Raw genomic sequence first — 16,671 nt, forward strand, 5'->3', positions numbered from 1 at the left:
TGCGGGCCATTACGGAAGTAACGTAAGCCTTGCGTACGCCATTACGGAAATAACGTAGGCCTTGCGGTACGCATCACTATGATTGCCTCACTCGTGTTTCCCTATAGAGAGTGGTGCCGGTGTTTCATTGATCTGCCGGATTGGCCAAAGCCGGTTGTGTATGGGGGCGGCGTTTTCTGTACAGGGGTTATTACACCTCAGAGTCTGTGTATTGCTGCTGGTTGTGAAGTAGCTGCCTGGCTCCTACGTTGGGCTCAGGGGGCAATGAAACATAACAGTGGGTATGTATAGTAGCTGTAGAGTAGAGGTACAACACTTCTGATAAATGAAAAGGTCCAGCTGTTCCTACCCTATAATTTAGCAATGTTAGCCTACACTTCATCTTCCCATTAAAATAGATGAGATTATAGTGGTAAAATGGTTGTTCATATTTAAATGACTGCACAGCATATGATATACCTATTGTTGTTCAGCATGTTACCTTGTAGTGTATACCATAGTTCCTGTTTCTTCTTCAGTGTCCATAGGGGGTTGGTCCACAGGGTTGACCTTGGGGTATGGTTGAGCCCCCTTATGGTAACAGCTAGATCCCCTTCCGTAGATTGCTCATGACGTCATCAGCAGTGTCCAACGTCATTCCTTACAGTCCAAGTGGGCATAGACGGGGGATATAACCATGTGGCGAGCGTAGCGAGCCACCGTGCCCGAAGCGTGGCGAGCGAAGTGAGCCCGCGAGGGGTTAACTTTCTGTTTTTGGTGCACTGTGTGGGCAGGAAACTACACTTCCACCCTCAGGGCCTGATTCTGACCCGCTCGCGAACAGGTCGATGGTGCCCAAGTGCGCATGCGCACGATGGAGGCGGCTCCGTCGTGCGCATGCGCGAGACCCGAATAACGACGGCCAAGCCGTCGTCAAGGGTCTCGCACCAAAGAGGGCGTGCTGTCGATGGTGATTGACAGCACGCCCCCTTTGGTGGGCGTGCCGGGGGCGTGACTGCCCAGACAGAGGCGTTCCCATGGGAACGCCTACCGTCTGGGTCCGGCCCCACTGACATCACTAGTGATGTCAGTGGGAGTGCTTTTGGCTCTGATAGAACCAAAAGCACTCCTGGGCTTGCGGCAGCAAGACCCTACCGGAGGGTCTCGTCGCAAGCCCGATGGTCGCGATGGTCTGGACCAGCGCGACCATCATTTTGGACGCTTGCTATAGCTGTGGGTGGTCACCCACAGCTATGCAAGAGGCCACTCCAAAAAGGAGCAGGGATGGTCCTGATTCAGAGCGAGCGCTCTGTCAGAGCGTCCGGCTCTGAATCAGGGCCTCAGTGCACGTCACTTCCATATACAATGACTGAAGTGGAACTAGTCTTTACCTTGAGCTTATTTCCCCTTCGCGCTAGGGACCTGGAAGTGACGTGAGTGAGTGAGGGCTGAAGTGCAGTTCCTGCCCATGACAGCCAGCTAAAGAAGAACTTTGTCCCCATTTAAACAGGTTTGTTGTCCGCTCGCCATGCTTCGGGCCCGGTGGCTCGCTGCGCTCGCCACATGGTTATATTCCCCCTCTATGCCCACTTGGATGGCAGGGAATGACGCTCGATACTGGCTGATGACGTCAGGGTCCTCTCCGTGAAGGGCATTTAGACATTATCCTTGGGGTATAGGTTGGGAACCAAATCCGGGCACCACGCAGTTAAAGCTTTCAGCCCCCAGGATGCACTGGGTCCACTCTCCCTATAACCCTGCCCCCAAACCAGAGGCACCTCAGTTTAAGTTGGTGTCTGTCCGGAGTCGGGTCACCGTTAGTGCAGGGGGGCCTGATTAGCAGCCCCTAAGCTTTTTATTTTAAAAGTTTTAATTTTATTTTTTAACTCTTCAGAGCGGCAGCAGCAGACTGTCCATTGGACGTCCAAGCTGCCGCTCCTACACCCCGCTGACACCGCAACGCAAGTACAGATCTGGGGATCGTGGCGGGACCCCAGTCTGTACTAGCCGGGCCCTGGAGGTATCCCAAGGCTGCAGCCTGATCACCACTTGTGGTGACCCGCGAGTGCATGCAGTCTCCCGCCTCCGGTCTCTGGGGACAGACCGGAGGCGCTAGCAGCGGTGGCGGGCTCCTCTTCTGCGGAGGTATACCCCATGTGACCGCTAGACCACCAGGGAGTTATGCCGGCAGCGGGAACCGGCGTCCCGGGGGTTAATTGCTAGCCAGGGGAGGCAGCCTTCCCTGTCCAGCGGCTCCTCCCTCAGCTCCTTTCCTGTGTGTGGTCTCTCGTCCCTGAGCTGCTTCCTCCGTGGGCCACGCTCCCTCTGTGGTCTCCAGGCGGCCATTTCCTCTATGGTGCAGGGCAGATCTCCTAGGATGACAGTTGGTCCAGTCCCCCTGCGTACCTCACCATTTAGGTCAGTGTATACAGCGCTATAGCCTTCCCAGACACTGAATCTGGGCAGTTGAATGTAGTGCCATTTGCAGTATATTGTGTGTAATGTTTATGTATATATATTTCTGCATTTTATGTGACTTATGCTAGTGCTGACTGTCTGTGCTTTATTCTCGCACCTGTCAATGTATATCTATCCCTTTTCTTTACAATCTGCCCTAATACGGGTGTACCTAGGGTGGTTCTGAGACCTCACATATATATTCTTGCCAATATTTGTGAGGTTTGTCACATACTGTTGTGTTCTGCACGTTGCCATATCTTAGATGGAACTGTGTGTTGCATACGCTGATAGTGGGTCCCTGCAGCTAATCTTAGCGTCAGTCAGGACCGTATAGCGCTGCTTGATATTTCCACGATGGTTGTTAGATATGTCTGACCAGGAAATAGAGCACGATAAGGCACCCATTTTTGCTACCCTGCAAGTCATGTGCTGCAGGTGTGAGTATGGAGGATTTGACTCAAAAGGGTTATGTATGAGGTGCTGGGCCCCTTACAGGATCCCCCTTGGGCTGTTTGTTTCTCAAGACCTGGCCTCCATTGCGGATCGCCTGGTGGCCTCCGTTGTTGTAACCCACTTGGGGTTGCTTCAACATGCTACCCTTCCCTCTCAGGGTATCTTGCAGTTCTTGCGGTTTACCCCTGTGACACAGTCTATCGCTCCCTACCGGGGTTTTTAAAATTCCCTCATGTACCACAACGGTCTGTCATTTCCCTTGCAGGGGTTAACACAACAGCCACCCTGGGTGGATGTCGTTTCTAAGAAACACAAGATGGCGTAATAAATGCCCTGTGCTTACTTCCCTGTCTGCACTGCTGTCTAACACAGCCAGCCAAGGGTGCACTGGATGATGTATCGGACTCCTATCCCTTTCACACGAGGGTGCATACACACGGTCAGATTTTCCTTTAGATCTGTACAATAACGATTTTAAAAATTGTTCATATCTGAAGGAAAATTTGACATGTTTGTCAGATGAACGATGCACGTTCCTGTTTGTCAGATAACGATATCTGACATCTGATGTGTTTGCAGTCAGATTTGGACGATTCCATTGATTTAAATACAGGCAAAAATCGTTCAATCGTTCAAATCGTTGGTAAATCATTCAAATAGTTCATCTGACATATCTGACCGTGTGTATGCACCATAAATCAATTATTTTTATCCCTGCTTTGGTGCTGGCGGTCATGTCCATTCTAGTTATAGAGGATGTTGAACCTGCACCTAAATCAAATCACCCTCAAGCAGGCCACACACATAGCGTTTTTTCAATCAATTTGGGCAATTTTGACGAATCGTGTAAAATATGGACAAATCGTGAGTATCTACTCTTGATCACGATGCCGATGTGCATCCCCGCTCGTCGTATCTCGCATCTTCAGATCTGCCGTGCTGTAGGTCAGATTTGCCAATCTGGGACACGATGTGCTGATCGTGAGTACTTCTGTAGTCACGGTTAATCGTACAATTCATCGTACATCGCGGAATTTGACAGACAGGAGCCTGCACACGCCCATCCGCCATCTTGTGCGGCATCATGATTGCAAGAAGAAGGAAGCACGATCAGGAGCCTGCACAAGAAGCCTGGATTTCAGCACTTTGGTAAGCACTGGTACTGTATTAAATGCAACCTCACTGCCCAACAATGTGTGCCACCCACCTATAAATGCATGACCCAGCCACTGCCCGCCGGAATGAGGTGGGCGGTGGCTAGGTCATGCATCAACCTCCCACTGCCCACCAATGTTTGCCACCCACCTAGCCAATCACTGGCCACCAATGTCACGGACAACCTAAAAAATACCTTCAAAATCAGCAAACACTAAAAATGTAAGAAAATGGCAAAAACATATTTAGTTCAACAACAAAAAATAAAACATTACAACAATATCAATACATATATTAAATTTGTTCTTGTGATACATTTGTTTATGATGGTTGAATATACCACTATAAACAAATGTATATCAACAACATAAACAAATACATTGCACCAATAAAATAAAAAACATATTACAATAGTTTTAAAAACACATTACATTCCTGTAAAAAAAAAAACATAATACAAAAAAAAAACAGAAAAAAAACATATTACAATACTTTTAAAAACATTACATTCCTGTAAAAAAAAAACATTAAAATACAAAAAAACATTAAAAACCAGAGAAAAACATATTAAAATACTTTTAAAAACACATTACATTCCTGTAAAAAAAACCATATTAAAATACAACAAAAAACATTAAAAAACAGAAAAAAACATATTACAATACTTAGCAAAAAAATCTGGAAAACTGTAGCAATATACATTCAAAATTGACAAAATAATTCACATTTCTAGATTAATAAAATGTTTTTATTTATTTTTTCTTCCTAGCTATGTCTATGGATAGTGAACGGGAGTTTGTTACGGGATTCCTAGAGATCCTCCAATGAAAGGAGTGTCTATGGCGGATATTCTGTTGACAAAACCACAACAAATCGCAGAAATTGGCAGCTTTGGGGGTGTTGTTCCACTACACCCAAAATTTCATTGCGGATGCTGACCTAAAAACAGTCAGACATAAAATCCAGAATCTACGTACCGTCTACATAAAAGAAAAGAAAAAAGTGGACGATTCAAAAAGGTCTAGAGCAGGCACCTACGACTTGTACCAGCCAACACTCTGGTACTATCACCTGATCAGCTTCATTACTGAACAGGAGCCACAACGCCAGTCAGTTGTCCTGATGGGCGAGCGAGAGGGAGAAGAGGAGGCGGCAGAAGTGAGTGGACCGTCTGAGGAAGGTTTGGTAAGTAGAGATACAGTTCATAAACCAAAACCTTTTATTGTTTCTGTAGTTCAATCCCAATTGTCCAATATAGTCATTTATCTCACAGACAGTCCTCCTGGTATGGCACCGCACCTGGTCCGTTGACATAGGCCATATACTCATCCCTCACTTCTTTGGCACGTGCTGTTGATGGTGCAGACAAAGATGTAAACTGGGCAATGTCCTCCGGTGGTCCTACATCTTCTGGTCTAGCTGTAATTGGGCCTCGCTGTGCAGTTTTCCTTCGCAGAAAGTTATGCAGCACCAATCACGCCATCATGACCCAGTCTATCTTCTCCACACGTAGGTTTATGGTGGTGTGGATAATGCGGAACCGGTGGCTGAGTAATCCAAGCACATTTTCCACAATGAGCCGTGCCCCTGATAGACGATAATTGTAGATCCTCTTCTCTCTGGTGAGGCCCCTCTGTGCAAATGGCTTCATGACATGTTCAAGTAATGCAAAAGCCTCGTCTGCAACGAAAACGTACTTTAGGCCGTGCTTTGTCTCATCCAGTGATGGCAAGTTGTGGGTTTTGTTGGTGAGTCTCTGGTAGAAAGCCGTCTGTTTGAAGGACCCACCACCTGAAGCACGGCCATTCTTGCCGACATCCACAAACAAAAATTCGTAGTTGGCATTCACCACAGCCATGAGAACGATGCTGAAGAAGCCTTTATAGTTGTAATATGATCCGGTGTTGGCAGGTGGGTTGATGCGGACGTGTTTTCCATCGATGGATTCTCCGCAGTTAGGGAAATTTCAACTTTGTTCAAACTCTTCAGCGATACTCCTCCACGGTGTTAGGAAACTGGAAAAATAGTAAAAAATGTTAAAACATGACTATAATATTGTTTTTCTTTTTTTTCCCCTGTATAGACTCTCACCCAAGAGCCTGTTATGTCCTCGATGCCAGACCAAAGTTTGCTCGCGGACAGCGAAGGGGATAATTTGACCCCAGTGGCCACACCCATTCTACCAGGACCATCATCTTCATCGGTACCACCCTAAAAAACAGGGAAGACAGCAGCAGCACACTGAACAGATGGACTTGTTTCTCCAGCAAGCTGCAAGAATCCTTCATAAACCGCCGGATGATATCGACAATTTTACTGCACACATTAATAGCCAAATTAGGGGACTTCCGGGGGCGGAGCATCGTGCATGGCCGCTTTTTACAGCAGCTCCTCCACTTAAGTTGACATCGACATCCATCAGACCTCTAAAAGATATACCAAACTGGTTATTGGTGGCCAAATATATATTCTGGGCTCTGGTGCATCGATATAGCCCATAATAGTGGACGGAGCATCTTTTAATCCCCGGATTTCAGCCTTACATATAAGGCGTTCATGACCACCATGCTGTTTGGCGCGAATACCGGACCTCACTACCATAGCTGGGAGACCTGAGTAACAACTCCTTACAGTAACATACCATCGACATGTTCTTGTTTCCCCGATTAACTACTAATTGACGGAGGCTGAGTGTCCGGAGACACCACAGATACTAACGACTCGGTGGAGACTCTGAAACAACGGAACAGACTTACCTGTGCAGTGACTTGAGGCTCCTGTGTCTGTACCGGACGACCTTCGGGGCCCCTGCCTGCTTCTCCCTCCTGACGCGGAGCCCGCGGTGGTCTGAGGCGGTATAGCCGGTGCTGCTGACGGGATTCGGCTGGGCTTTAGGTGTCTGGTGGTGCTGTGGCCGAGGACAGATTTCTCCCCGATGATCCGGTGACTTCTGGATGCGCTTCTGATCCCCGGTCGCTGAGCCCGAGGCTCCGTCTGACTGCCTGCTGTGTCTATTTGCCGCTGATACATCCCCTCTCCAATTTTCGTTGGACAGACCTGAAGTGGTGGGTCGTGAACCTTACCCCCTGCTGCTTTGCTCCGTGTCCGCGTTGTTGCTGGTGTCCAGTCACTCCTGCTGACGAGGAGTGACTGGATTAAATCTGACGGACCGGTGGCCTCCGACAGAAGTCCCTCTGAGGTGCGGCCGCGGTGGACGGCGGGGAAAACGCTGGAGCCAAACTCCGATAACGGCTGCTAAGAGGTACTCGATTCAGATAGCCTTGTGATTCTTGCATCTATTTGGAGGCAGCGGGCCCGGCGCCGGGGAGATATAGCCATTAGATGACACCACTGCAGTAAGCAGATTTCATTGACACAGCCTGGTACTTCCTGGACATATATATCTCAGTTTTGCCGAGGCAGGAACACTGCTTATAGCCATTTTCAAGCCTTTATATTGATTATTGCACCTACAGTAGAGGCGATTTAGATCCTGTTTCTCAGGGACATTGCTGGACTAGGGGTGACACTCAGTTCCCTAAACCTGGCGATCTTCGTTGGAATCGGAGAAGGAACACTCATCCTCTGAGGTTTTGGAGTAGATTGATATATCATATATACCTGTATATATATAGTTATATAATCCAATTGCTGTGAATGTACTTGGTATATCATTGTTTGAGAGACAACAGTTTCTCTATGAAGTCATACTTCTCTGAACTAGCTTAGGATTTAGGTTTTGTGGTATAGCTGGTTCTGTATTTTTGATAGCTCAGAGATAGGTAGCAGCAAATGCTCTAAAAAAAAAAAAAACTAAAATTCTGACTTAGGCCCTCATTCAGACCCACTCGCAAGTGGGCGTACGCACGTTCGCCGTACGTAAAAAAATATTTAAATTCAAGCACTCGCTCATTTTTTCCTACGCAGCTAAAAATCCGCCCCAAACTCAGGCGACCCCTCCTCTGACTAACGAGCGTGCCAAATAGCGAGCGTACATCCCCGAAATGGCTTGAAGGGAACGCACGCACAAGTACAAACCGGAAGTGGGACTGTCAGATTCCGATTACCTGCTCGTTTTTTCGGCCTACCTCCCTCAATCGTATCATGCCAATCAATGTATCAATTAGCTTAATTGTTTTTTTTTTTTCAACACAATGCAATAAACTTTAATCTTGTCCGTGTTTGTATTTGCTCGCAGAATGCGTACGGCTGAAACCTTCGCTTTTATTGTTCCAAAGACATGTTAGCCCCAATTAAACAATTGTTCTATTTGTTTGTCTCCCCACAATTTTTCTGTGGTTCATTTCTTTATTTAAATTTGCTTACGCATGTCACTGCATCAAGCCTATCATAACTCTCAAGAGATTTGTGGCCCTGTCGAACACATGACTCATACACTAACCAATAGAATTTGTCCTGTTAATTTCCCAAATACATTAGCCAATCAAATTTTTTTGTGGTGCTTTATTAAAAATATTTTGTCAAAAAAACACCATTGCCATCATGAGATCCGCCGCTTTCACCAGGCGCGAACTGCTGGTGCTGACGGAGGTGATGGACAGGAGGATCACCAGTCAGCCTCCACCCATCTCCAATAGGCGCAAGCGTTCCGCATATGCGGAGGTACGTCGACGCCTGCGCTCCTTCGGCTCACGCCGACATATTGGCCAGCTGGAGCGCAGGTGGTCGGACCTGCACTGGCGGACGCCCCGCTTGCTGGCATGCTTTCGCATGCAGATTGCGGAAAGTAAGTGTTCTGGACTGTGGTTTTCAAGTTTATCTTGTGGGCCCTAACTGCGTGTGCATGTTTTCATATCTGTCCTATTGAGTCATTGTAGTCATATCTGCATGTGCATGTTTTCATGTCTGTCCTATTGAGTCATTGTAGTCATATCTGCATGTGCATGTTTTCATGTCTGTCCTATTGAGTCATTGTAGTCATATCTGCATGTGCATGTTTTCATGTCTGTCCTATTGTGTCATTGTAGTCATATCTGCATGTGCATGTTTTCATGTCTGTCCTATTGTGTGTTTTTTTTTTTTGTTTCCTGTTGAAACTAACAACAATTTTTTGGTCATTTTTTAGGGGCACAGCAAACACTACGGCGGCATCGCCACACAAGGCGCCGGTCCCGGCCCCTCTCTCCAACCCCCAATTCCTCTATTCCCCCCTCCTCCCCAGACCCTGTGGCCGAAATTTCTGGCCTACTTCCCCTCCAGCCCAATTCCCCCTCTCCTCCATCCGTCCCTCCTCCATATACCCCCTCCCAGGATGGCGAAAACACCTTGCCCCTCGGGTTGGGGAATGTAGCCACCTCCGAGGTGGTCCAGGGAGTGGCTTCTGGCTCTCTCGTTTTGGAGAACGGTATGTTTTTAAAGTTTATTTTGGACACCACAAACTGTTTGTATGTAATCATGTGTCGTCCCCATTTTTTTTTTCTTTTTTTCGCCTTAGGGTATTTTTGGGGGTTGTCTTTACCTGTTCCTGCTGATGTCACCATACACATATCACACCTGTGTGCCTTTTTTTAGGGCCCTTGTATTTTTGGCATACGACATTTTGGGGTTCTGGGTTTTATCCGTGTAATTTATTTTTGGCCCACAAGCTTGTAAGTTTGTGTTTGCTTGTTTTTTGTTTTTTTACAATGTTGCTTCATTATCGATTTATTAATCCCCAAACTTTTGTCACCCACAGAGGAACAGAGGCGTCGGGAACAGATTGTGAATTGTGTGGGCCGTATGCGGGAGCAGGTCACCGGGCTAATGCAGGGCCTTGACCATCTGTTGGTCCTCCTTCGGAATTAGTTTTTTTTTTTTTTTTTTTTTTTAAATTGTTTCTTAATAAATCTGTTTAAAATCAAGCTCTGTCTCATGCGTTTGGAGTAAATCCAAGATTCTTTACACTGACATAAGTAGACTCTTCAAGCAAGGTTTGCCCCAGAAACTCACTACAGATTGTGTGTTGTATTTTGAATGCAAACAGGCACAAGAAACACCTCCCAGTACCAATGTCATTTTCCTTTTTTGTGGTGGTCAACATGATAGTTTACACCATTTTTCAGGTTCCTATTTGGTGGCCAAACTGCTTAGGACAATCTTACGAAGGCAACTGATTGTACACGATTCCTTGTTGTGTTGGTTAGTACCCCGAAAACATATTACATTTTAGCTCCACTTGCTTCATTACTGGGTTACCCCTTAGGTAAAATTAACGTTTGGGATTTTGTTTACACTTGCTTCTAACGTGCCCAAAAAGGAAACAAATTACACTTTCCAAATATTTATTCACAACAGAAATCAAAATACAAAGTGGTCACTCACAAACAAAACACACAGTGATAATCAGAAAAACTCCACATAACAAAAACACTAAACAAACACACAACAAATCAAGAACTGGTTGACGAAGGTCCATGCCCACATGATTTCACAAATATGGCGTTGCAATATTGGTGTCAGAATATATTCCCGAAGTTTCCACAGAAAGGTTTTTGAAGGGTAGCAGGAAGTAGTCATCGTGGGAGTGCCAAAGATTATGCAAACAAACAGAAGATGGTGCAAGAATTAATATAAAAAAAGATGAACGTTAAAAAACCGTAACACATTGGGTATACACACTGTTGTTTGATCAATAATTACCTAAAATATCGGGCCACCACATCATCGCGTATGCCCCCCCACATACTGACCTCCGACCAACCTCGGGGGGGCCATCCTCAGGTAAGGCATCCTCTGGCTGCATTGGAACACCACTCCTTATGGCGATGTTGTGAAAGATCCCACACAGGACCACAATTTTCGAAACCATATCCGGCAAATACATGAGCTCGCCACCAGAGCGGTGGAGGCATCTGAATCGGCCTTTTAAAAGGCCGATACAGCGCTCCACCACTTGCCTGGTGGCTGTAAGTGCGGTATTAAACTCACTTTGTGGACCTGGTGTGGGAGCCAAGTATGGAGTGAGCAGCCAGGGCATGCAAGGGTATCCACTGTCTCCTGTGAAAAAGAATAGACAACATCAGGATCACTGTGTATCAAGCTTAACATTGTTATGTACTAAAGGTCTACACTTACCCAGAAGCCATGCATCACCAGCTTGTAGGTTGTTTAATTTGTGCCATATCCCTGATTGCCGGATGACGAAGGAGTCATGTGCACTTCCTGGTAATTTTGCATTCAGGGACAGGATCTGGAGGGAGGCATCACATACCACCATTACATTCAGGGAGTGATAGTGTTTCCTGTTTCGGAATATGGCCTCCAGCCGTGCTGGAGGCTGAAGTGGTATGTGAGTACCATCCACAACCCCTATGATGTGTGGGAAGCCAGCTATTTGGTAAAAATTGGCCTTGGCCACACTAAGGGCACCCATATCCAAAGGCATTTGAATAAAATGATGGAGGTGCTTGAAAAGTGCCTCCATCACTGCCCTCAGGATCCAGGAAAAGGAGGATTGTGAGATGCCTGCCACTATTCCCACCGTTGTTTGAAACGATCCTGAGGCACAGAAATGTAACCGCCATAAATTGCGTAAGTGGTGGTATTGCTGTAGGACTGTCAATTTGCCGCTCAAGATCACTCTCTATTAATGAGAGAGTGTCTATGATGATTTTGGGAGGAAGACGGTAGCGTCTTAAAACCTCATCATCGGGCATTCCAAAAAGGGTGACACGTGTTCGAAATATCTGGGGCCTTGCACGCCTACGATGCCTACGCCTGGGACGAGATTGAGGTTGGTCGGCTTCCGGGAGCATGGCCAGAACAATCCGCCCTAGATCAACCTGAAATGGCAAGATTGTAATGTAAGGCTTTGGACCCACCCCAAAAGAAAATTCAAAACAACTTAGCTTGATGATACCATCCATTGCTGCTTACATGCCGGGGTATTGTCATGATACGTCCAAACTGAAATTAATCACAAAAATTATTTGAAAAATTTCACTCTGTGCATTTTTGTTTCTAAATTTTGTGCTAGACCAAACTTAAAATATGCGAAACACATTTGGCAAAAGAGCAAAACGACATTGCACACAGTACATCAAAATGGGTTGAAATGTTTGCCCAAAAAGCGAAAGGGCAACCTCAAAAAAATTAAAATGATTAATAAGCATTTAAAAATGCGCAAATTAGTTCGCAAATACAAGTCCCGATAGTAAGTAGTAAAAATGCGCTAATTAGTTCGCAAATACAAGTCCCAATAGTAAGTAGTAAAAATGCGCTAATTAGTTCGCAAATACAAGTCCCAATAGTAAGTAGTAAAAATGCGCTAATTAGTTCGCAAATACAAGTCCCAATAGTAAGTAGTAAAAATGCGCTAATTAGTTCGCAAATACAAGTCCCAATAGTAAGTAGTAAAAATGCGCTAATTAGTTCGCAAATACAAGTCCCAATAGTAAGTAGTAAAAATGCGCTAATTAGTTCGCAAATACAAGTCACTATACAAACTGTGAAAAATGCGCTAATTAGTTCACAAATACAAGATAAAAAATGGACTTACCAAGAGCAAATATATAAGAGTCCAAATCAAAAGGTCTTTGGGTCCGAAATTAATCAAAAGCTAAAATATATGAAATTATGGATCCAAAATTTACAAAAATGAAGAAACACAATGAAACAACAATTGATCAAAAGTTAGACTTCACAAAACTTACCAAATCAAGAAACGAGGTAAAAAAAATAAAAAACAAAAAAGAGAACGGAAAATAAAAACGCAAATCTACCAAACAAAATAATCTCCAACCGCCAACTCCTTTATACGCAAACAATAAACTCCAGCCAAGGTAACCTCCAACAATCCAAAAACGCCACCTCGACTCGAGACACACCAAGCCATAAATAGTGTTTCGTTTCCCGCACAAATTAAGGAGGGATCATAGGAACGCACAATCAATGATGCGGCCGCAAAATAAGGACGCATGTATAAATACGTCACGAAAACACATTAAAATTCTGGGGTATTTCTTGATTGGACCTCAGACATGGCAACAGACCAGGGAAACAATGCCCAAGAGTCAGGCGGTAAGTCTTTCATGCATTTTGTATCAATGATTAATTTGAAACATAAGATTGGGCAAGTTGTGATTTTGTGAAATCTGAATATTTACACAAATAGGTGAGGAGGATGACATGGAAGAGGCTGCCGGGCCCAGTATTCCGGCCAAAGCTGCCAAAAAAAAAAGGCAGCCACATTTCACAAGAAAGGAGATGGAGGTTTTGATACAGAAGTGTGTGGACATCCTGCCACAGGCAGACAGGAATATGAGTCTAAGCCAGAAGGGGAGAATGTGGGAAGAGGTAGCCGTTGCTGTCAATAGGGTGGGTGATTATGTCCGTCTAGCCCGGGATGTCAAACGGCGGTAAGTAAACACTTGCCCCCCCTAAAAACAAACACCATTTTAAACAAAAGGATAATGGCTTCCATTTTTTCCCACAGATGGGGCGACTTCAAATATCGCCTAAAGCAAAAACTCGCGGACAGGGCTAGGCATGCAAGGGGGACAGGTGGGGGTCCCACCCCTGTGTCATTGGAGTTGACCGATTTAGAAGAGCTGGCACAGGGGTGTGTGCAGCCTGTGGAGGTGTTTGGCGTGTCCAACATGGATACGGACATGCCAGACTTTGCGGCTCCTCATGTTGTCCCAGGTAAATCTTTGGATGTCATCAACTCTGAAATATTATTGTGCCAATATGTAGATTCTAATGTGAGGCTTTTCTCTTTTTTCCTAACAGAGACACAGGCGGATGAGTCTGCTCCAGAGGGGAGCCTTGGCCGCCGAATTTCTGCTGGCTCGGCAGGGGAGGAACCAGTACATCCGGCTGAGGACCCTGCAGAAGCCAGTCCAGGGCAATCCCCCTCGCAGGCAGTGTCCCTCCTCACAGAACTCAATTTCAAATCGGATTTCCATACGGAGATTCTGCAGAGGATGGACGCCAGTCTGCTACGGGTGGCTGAGGCCCTGGAGCAAAATGCTGCAGCCAACGTGACCATTGGTCAGGCCCTGGCGGAAAATACCAGGGCCAACATCCGCATCGCCAATGCCCTGGAGCAGCTCATTCGCCAGCACATGGTGGAGCCGACCTCCCTTCCTGCCGGAACATCAGGATCCTCCACCTCTGGCACAACATCAGCCAATCCTCCAAATGTGCCTAGCCCTGTGCCTAGTCCAGAGGCCACAACATCTGCCTCTGGACAGGCCAGCCCGATGACATCCTGGACCCAGTCTGGCGCCCTCCCTCCCCCATCCAAACGGGTGAAAAAACGATGACAGCAATGGTGACTTTTCCCACAATCCTTCTGTGCTTGGCTCATATTCCTTTCTGGTCAAAACTTCCCTCTCCTTTCTTGTGAAATGTTTTTAAAAAATTTTTGTATGTTTATGTCAACAGTTATGTTGGGCCAATTTGTTTGATTTTGGGACATATCTTTGGCAAAAAAAGATGTTCCCAAATTTTTTTATTTTTTTTATTTTGTTTGAGCAATAAATTGAAACAAAAAATCTGACATTGGATTGTGAAATTATTGTACAAATGGGTTAAATTTAATTCTGGACCAAAAGGCAAAAACTGGGAAAAAACAAAAAAAAAAAAAATGGGCTCTTTAAGGAACGTTTAAAAAAATCATATAACGAGGCAAATTCAAGAGGCAAAAATAAAATGGGGCGAAAATTAAAACATGATGACATTATTGTTACAATAGGCCCTAACCACCAAATTGAGGGCAAAATAAACCCCCACAAATGTACGCAAATTGATTGTGTCATCCTGACATTAGCAGCTCTGATTTCCACCTGCGTACGGTTTTGTGCTATCCCAAAAAACTGATTTCAAAACACATACCAAGCCGGTTTTCAATCCAACACTAATTGCTTTTCAGCCCTCCCGCGATTAATCGCAACAACATCGTGGAGTCCCGGGACGGAGGAGAAGGCCATCGCCAATGTGGTCGAGTAATCCAGACCCTAAGCTGTGCGAGCATTTTGAAGGGAAAGAGGATCATCCAGTGACGTATGAGTCGGTCCGAACACATTTTACGCTCGCATTTGCTAATGTATGTACGCCCCAAAAACGCCTCGCCACGCCTGCGTTTTTCCATCTCCACCCCCGTCAACACCCAAAAACGCCCTGTTCTGTCAATCACATTTGACATGTCACTTCCTGTACGATATTTGACGAACGAGACCATAAAAGCTCGCAATCTGCCGTACGCACATGCGCACTGTTACACCGACGCATGCGCGGTTATTCAACATCGGAACGCAACGAGCGTACTGCTGTTTGCGAGTGGCTCTGAATGAGGGCCTTAGTCTACTATTGAAAGGAATAACTAAATCTTTATTCTGATATACAGTATCCTTGCAAAATAATATTTTTCTAATATAAAGGAACTATTTAGTTGCTAACTTGGTTAAAGCTTTGCTAACTGTGGGCTATAAGGAATCTCTGATTATTTCAGTTACAGTCTACAAGCTTAGTCTGCCATCTAGTGTTACTATTGGTTAATTACCTGCAGTTTCTCTGATTAACAGACTGACCATAAAGTTTCCCCTAAAAATTTAGTAACACTGTTGTATCACCTAAATCATTACAAGTGATTTCTCAGTGATTCCTGTTTTTTGATATCTCCATATGGTGTAGTGTATGTTACATTTAAACTCAAGTATCGCCTTTTCATCATACTAGTTCACGGATATAAAGGTACTTTTGTTACTGCTAAACTACAAAACTTTTTTATTTATTTTTTTATTATTATTGAAACATAGACTAATAATGTAATAATTCACAAATATTTCTAAGGTGGTAACGAGTCTCTAGCTGATTATTGGTTCCATAGTATGGACAAATTTTTTGACAAAATTCCGAATGATACAATGGTCAGGACTAAGGTATCACAAGCTAAAACTCCCTCAGTAAAAGAGGTAAAAAATACCTCCCCTCAAAACCCCAAAATTCCCTCTTTATCACAAGAGCTTTCATCGTCACCGATTATGCCTTCTCAGTCTATAGAGGAATCTCAACCTTTAAATCCTCATGTGGAAAAAAAACTAGATGCCATACAAACAACTCTAAATTCGGTTCTGTCCCATCTGGAAACTCATACTAAACGATTGGTTGAAGTGGAACAGCGTGTTAGATCAGCTGAAGACATGATCTTATCTTTGCAAAACTCTGATGATTCACAGAATCAACAAATTAAATATCTAACCTCGAAGATCGATGACCTTGAGAATAGAGAAAGACGCAATAATCTTAGATTTATAGGCGTCCCTGAAACTATCACAGGTGCTGACCTCATTGATCTACTTAGTATAGACATAATTTCAGTTCTTAATGTCCCTACTACTTCAGGTTCAGTACTGATTGAACGGGCTCATCGCATTGGCCCGGATCGAGGTCCCCACTCTACTCAATCCCGTCCTCGACCAGTTATTGCTAGATTCCTCAACTTCCGCGATAAAGAAAATATACTAATAGCCTATAGAAAGAAACGCACTCTTGAAGTGCGTAACTTTAAACTGTTAATATTTCAGGATTTCTCCGCTCATGTGACACTGAAACGGAAAGAATTTACCCCAATTTGTAATCATCTATTTGCACAAAACATTAAATTTGCTCTTCTCTACCATG

General features: G+C 44.9%; 1 long non-coding RNA gene across 1 annotated transcript; it reads left to right on the top strand.

Annotated features, from left to right (window-relative positions):
• The first annotated feature begins 107 nt into the window (after window positions 1-107).
• LOC148505579 (uncharacterized) lies at window positions 108-9,840 on the top strand. Its single transcript, XR_015869880.1, has 3 exons — window positions 108-281; window positions 9,134-9,412; window positions 9,743-9,840. It is a non-coding gene; the product is annotated as an uncharacterized LOC148505579 (long non-coding RNA).
• Window positions 9,841-16,671: the final 6,831 nt, after the last annotated feature.

The sequence above is a fragment of the Taudactylus pleione genome, unplaced genomic scaffold (genome assembly GCF_031769625.1).
Source record: "Taudactylus pleione unplaced genomic scaffold, aTauple2 ptg000448l, whole genome shotgun sequence".
Classification (NCBI taxonomy): domain Eukaryota; kingdom Metazoa; phylum Chordata; class Amphibia; order Anura; family Myobatrachidae; genus Taudactylus; species Taudactylus pleione.